The sequence below is a fragment of the Morone saxatilis genome, unplaced genomic scaffold (genome assembly GCF_004916995.1).
Source record: "Morone saxatilis isolate NCDOM2014 unplaced genomic scaffold, NCSU_SB_2.0 Contig2, whole genome shotgun sequence".
In the NCBI taxonomy this organism is placed as follows: Eukaryota; Metazoa; Chordata; class Actinopteri; family Moronidae; genus Morone; species Morone saxatilis.
Genome location: NW_023339762.1, coordinates 5,736,474 through 5,741,378, shown reverse-complemented (window position 1 = coordinate 5,741,378; position 4,905 = coordinate 5,736,474). Strand labels below are relative to the sequence as shown.

At 40.8% G+C, this 4,905-nt stretch overlaps 1 protein-coding gene across 1 annotated transcript in view; it reads left to right on the top strand.

The window, feature by feature from the left end:
- The first annotated feature begins 3,096 nt into the window (after window positions 1-3,096).
- The window catches only part of grm8b (glutamate receptor, metabotropic 8b), a 126,294-nt gene continuing 124,485 nt past the window's right edge, over window positions 3,097-4,905 (top strand). The window contains exon 1 of the mRNA XM_035665793.1: window positions 3,097-3,760. The gene's annotated coding sequence lies outside the window, so the exon portion shown is untranslated. The remainder of the gene's footprint in view (window positions 3,761-4,905) is intronic.

Genomic DNA, 4,905 nt, shown 5'->3' with positions numbered 1-4,905 from the left:
TTTGCAAGTTGATAAGGGCACAGTAATACAGCGATATAATCTGGAGCCATGACAGACTTTAAAAAATAATGTAATCAAGGTGATTCTGTAATAAACTTGATTTTTTTTTTATTCCAGCCAGTTAGGACACAAGTACAATCATCTAATAATCTACACGAGGAAATGAGAGCATGTAAAATGGATGTGATGTATCTGAGGCTCTGAAATGAACAGATTTGTAAAGATGAATAAACCTACTGCACAATAGACCTTTTTCACAGCAGATTTTTTATAAAGCAAGGTGTTCAAAACTAAGAGCCAGGTCTTTGATCAGGTGACCCCTAGGTGTTTTTTCCCGTCATACCCTGGGTCTTTCAGACAGTGGAGAGCAACAACAGCGTCTCTCTCTCAAAAAAATAAAAAATAATCCAGCCGCCTTGTTCTCATCAGGTTAAGTCATGTTCTGCTTTTCAAATTAACATGTTGTTTGGTTTATACAGTACACAACATTTTACTTGGGTTTGAACATTTAGGGGAAACTTTTATGAAATGCTGGATTATGCTTCTTTCAGGAAACGGGGGAAAAGGGCACAGGTATTGTTGAAAGACATTTGAGTGACTATCCTTTTACGACTAGCTGACTTTATTGATTCCAGCTCTCCTTAACATCCATCCCTCTGTCCACATTGTGATCAAATGATGTCATGTCGAGGCAATCCATCAAGTTTCAGTATGAACTTGAGTCTCTGGCCTCAATTGTAGAAAACCTGGTAAGGAAGTGTTTTCCTGTCTGGTCCCATTCCACTTAGTCTACACCTAGTGTTGCAAAGTTTTACCAATGCCACTGGACTTGGTTTTATTTGTTTGTGGTAATTTCAACTCCTTTTGGACAAACTGGGACCTTTTTAAATAAGATAGGCTGCATCCTAACAGGAAAGGAACAGGAAGCGGATCTGGAATTTTATTAACTGTGGCTGACAGTGTGGGTCCTTCTGGTGCTGGACCTGCTCGCATCTCAGGTTGTGGATGTGGACTGGCTGTAATTCATAGGGAGAATTTTAAATGTTCCTTGTCTTCACTTGGTAACTTCTCGTCATTTGAATCACTTGGCTGTATCATCCTAGACATTGTCCTGTCCTCTGGTTTTCCTCTTGATAATGTGGATCTCTGTCAGACTATGTGTGTCAGACCACAAAGAAATTATTTTAAAGTCAAACCTCCCACCTCCTTTTTTTACGGTGGCTACTTATGTCTCCAACTGGGTACTCACTACTAACTCTGCTAAAATTTTTCAAAATACCTTTACCGCTGCACCTATACATAACAATAACTGAAAAACATATATGTCTACAGTAGAATTACTAACTGACTTCAACAATACATGTAAAGCTGCTCTTGACTCCATAGCACCAGTAAAAATGTGTAAGGTCAAATCAAACCACAGCATGTCTTGGATAGATAGTAATATCAAAGGAAAGGCAGATGAGCGGAAGTATAAAAAGGACTGTCTAGTGGTCTCACATCAAATCATGAAAGAACTCATTTCAACTAAAAAGCAGTATGAGATGCCAGATCGTCCTATTATTACAACAAACCTATAATCCCAGGATTCTCTTAAAAAACATCAATGCTCTAACCAACCGCCCCCCCCAATCAACCCACTGAAGCCACCCCTACAATCTGTGAGCCATATTTGTCCTTCATCACCAAAGTAAACGAAATAAAACTCCAGATTGGTCTTGCCACTGATGACCTGCTCTCTCCACACTGCAATCCCTCTGCCTCTGCTTCACTCAACAGCTCTCAGCCCCTCACACTGTGCACTTTAAAGGACACAATGGCCAAATTAAAGCCTACATAGAGTCCTTTATGTGACGCCTGTCAGACTTCTGAAGAAGGTTTTTAACAGTGTTGTTGCCTCGATTTTATCAATTGTGAATAGCTCTCTGTCTACGAATTGTGTTTCCTTCTTCCTCAAGCATGCCATAGTGCACGCTTGTTAAGAAACCAAGCCTTGATCCTTTCCAATTTAATAATTTTAGAGAGGATTGTCTATTTAAAACTGATTTCTTTTATAAATGCCAATGAAATCTTTGACAATCACATTTCTGAGCTGGTCATAGCACCGAATCTGCTCTTATCAAAGTAACAAATTAGTTTGAACTTACAGCTGATGGTGGTAACTGGATTTAAGTGCGGCTTTTGACACTGTGGATCACTCTATCCTTTTGGATCAACTGGAAAAGTGGCTCTGCATCAGGGATACTGCCCTAAAATGTTTTTTTTAATCATATCATATCATGATTAGACTATTTATTTAATTCATTGTATTCAGGGTTAAGCCATAAAGCCGTCTCACACCTCCAGCTGGTACAGAATGAAGCTGCTCGGCTTTAAACTAACACAAGAAGACAGGATCATATCAGCCCTATTTTAGCCTCTTCACTGGTTTCCAGTCAGTTTTAGAATTGATTTTAAGATTTCACTGATCACCTATAAAGCACTTCACAGTTAAGCTCCCACCTACATTGCTGAATTGCTGCACCCCTATGAACTAAATTTCAAAAGATGTTTCTGTGTACATTTGGCAGAGGTCTCTGGCTTGAGGACACTGTTGGTATTGTTATCTTATAGGAAGGCCACTGCAAGGTTCAAGACTAAAAGAAAGCACAATATCTCTGAAAATGTTTCCATCACTAACATCATACTTAACCAAAAGAATATAAAAAATTTAATTTTGTTTTTCTTTAAACTGTAGGTTATATGAAGGGGTTTCATGTTGTATGAAAAGACTAGAAAAAAATATTTCAAAAAGAGAATGATCTTATGAGTTTATGTCATATAATGATTATTTTAAGATAGACTTGAAAACAATCCAAGATTGCTTAAATTAAATCAGCTTAGACAAAGCATTGAGGATAGTAGAAAACTGATGGGAGTGTAAACTGCAGCAGTTGTTTATGTGTAGTTGCGTTTTCTTGTCCGCTGGGTGGCGTCCTGTCTCCATCTCTGCTGGTTTAACTCTGAGCAGCTCCTCTCTCTCTCTCTAACAGGCGGTATGATTAAGCTCATTAACTTCATCTTTAACTGCACGAGCCACACGCACGCTCTCCCTTTTGGGTTTCATGTGTTAGTTGCGGACGCACTTTCCTCTCCATCAGGACCAGGATTATGCTGTCCCTGCTCAGATTTGAGACTGGCTCTGTGGCCGGGGAACTTGATGAGACCCTCAGACTCCCATCAGCCTGGGCTCGGCTGGTGTGATGAGCCCAAGAGCCTCCCGCGTTTCCTGTGACGCAGGACAGCCGCACCGCGCACTTTGGAGAACTGCGAGAAGCGGAAAAAAAGCGCGTCCGTGACTTCGGTCTTCTGTAACCATAGTCCCTGGTGTGAACGCGTCTTTACAGTGGTGACGATCCCGAGACACTGAGAGCGACTAGTGCTGTCTGTGGGAGGACAGGGACCCAGGCTCCGGAGCGTCATCGCTGGCTGAGCGGCGGGGAGTCGAACACCTGCAGGTGATCCGGGGCGTCAGAAACCTGCAATTTAGAGGAATTCACCGCTTCTCCGTCAGTTCAGCACAGCACTTCTGCTCTGAAGAGAAAAAGTGGATTTGCATTTGGATTTAATGTTTTGGTTGATGGATGCTGATGCAGAACCGGACCGAGTCCCCGCGGAGGAATTTAGCTAAAATGTGTGTGATGTGAAAAACATCAGAAAACATCTGTCTGACCTGTGACTCTGACAGAGGAAACATCTGCTCCTGCTGCGGAGAAAAAAGGTACCTGAACACAATTTACTAAAATATTATTTTTTTCCCCCTTAATAATCAATGCTTAATTAAAGCTCTGACAGCAGATTATTATTATTATTATGATCATTAACATAAAATAGAGCTCTCACTATTATAACTCTTGGATTATTATCTTGTAAATCCACCCATAAAGTCAATCAATTAATTCATTTATCGATCAGTATGCTGTGAATAAATAATGAGGCACTCAGATTACCGCAGGGATCTCGGGTTGTGTGTTTCGGCTGGTTTCAGATCATATTCATGATTTTCGAGCTCAAGCTGATTCTGCCGGAATTCAGCTTGAGCTCGTGCTGATGCGCGTCGATGTGCGCACTTTTGTCCGCGTGTGCGCGCTGGTGTGTTGGAGATCCTAGTGTTGCCCATGGCTACCCAAACTTTTGAGGACCCCCACAGTAGATACCATTTTTTCGGTTGGAAGATAATAAAGTCTTTACAGTCAATCAAAGATAGAACTGAGTCAAATAAATGAATTCCAAAAGATGAAAACCACCATCCCTGTTGCTTTCCTTGTTGTACTTCCAAAAAAATATAAATAAAGTTTAAATATTATTTTCTGTTCTTTTGCTCAGGACCCCCTACAACCCACTCAAGGGCCCCTGTTGGTCCCTGGACACCAGTTTTTAAAAAACCACTGGTATAGTCTGTGTAATCTCTTGCCTACGTGTCTTGGTGATACGTGTGCGCATCTGTAAAGGTGATGCGTGTGCGCAGGAGGCATTTATTATAGTGTTTGCCTGAGGATGCATTAATGTACTACATGGCAAAGTACACCTGAACATTGCAGCCATGGGTGAAAGTTGAGCATCAGTCTGCCAGATAGAGACATGATAAATCACTTCAGATTACTGTTTTGCTTTGCTCCAGTTTGTTACAGAGTGACAAAATCGGCCTAGAGAGGAGGTGGTCCACACAATGTCACACTGTAAAACAGGACGTCTGTTTGTTTCCTGTTTTAAACCGACAGATTTGAAGCATGATCATGATTTATTCCACAACTGTGACCATGTGTTTATTGTTATTTCTTTTGTTTTACTGTTGTTGATGAAGCTCTCCTAGTAGTCATTGGATCTGCAGTAGGTAACGTTTATAAAAATATCTTTTTGTCATAT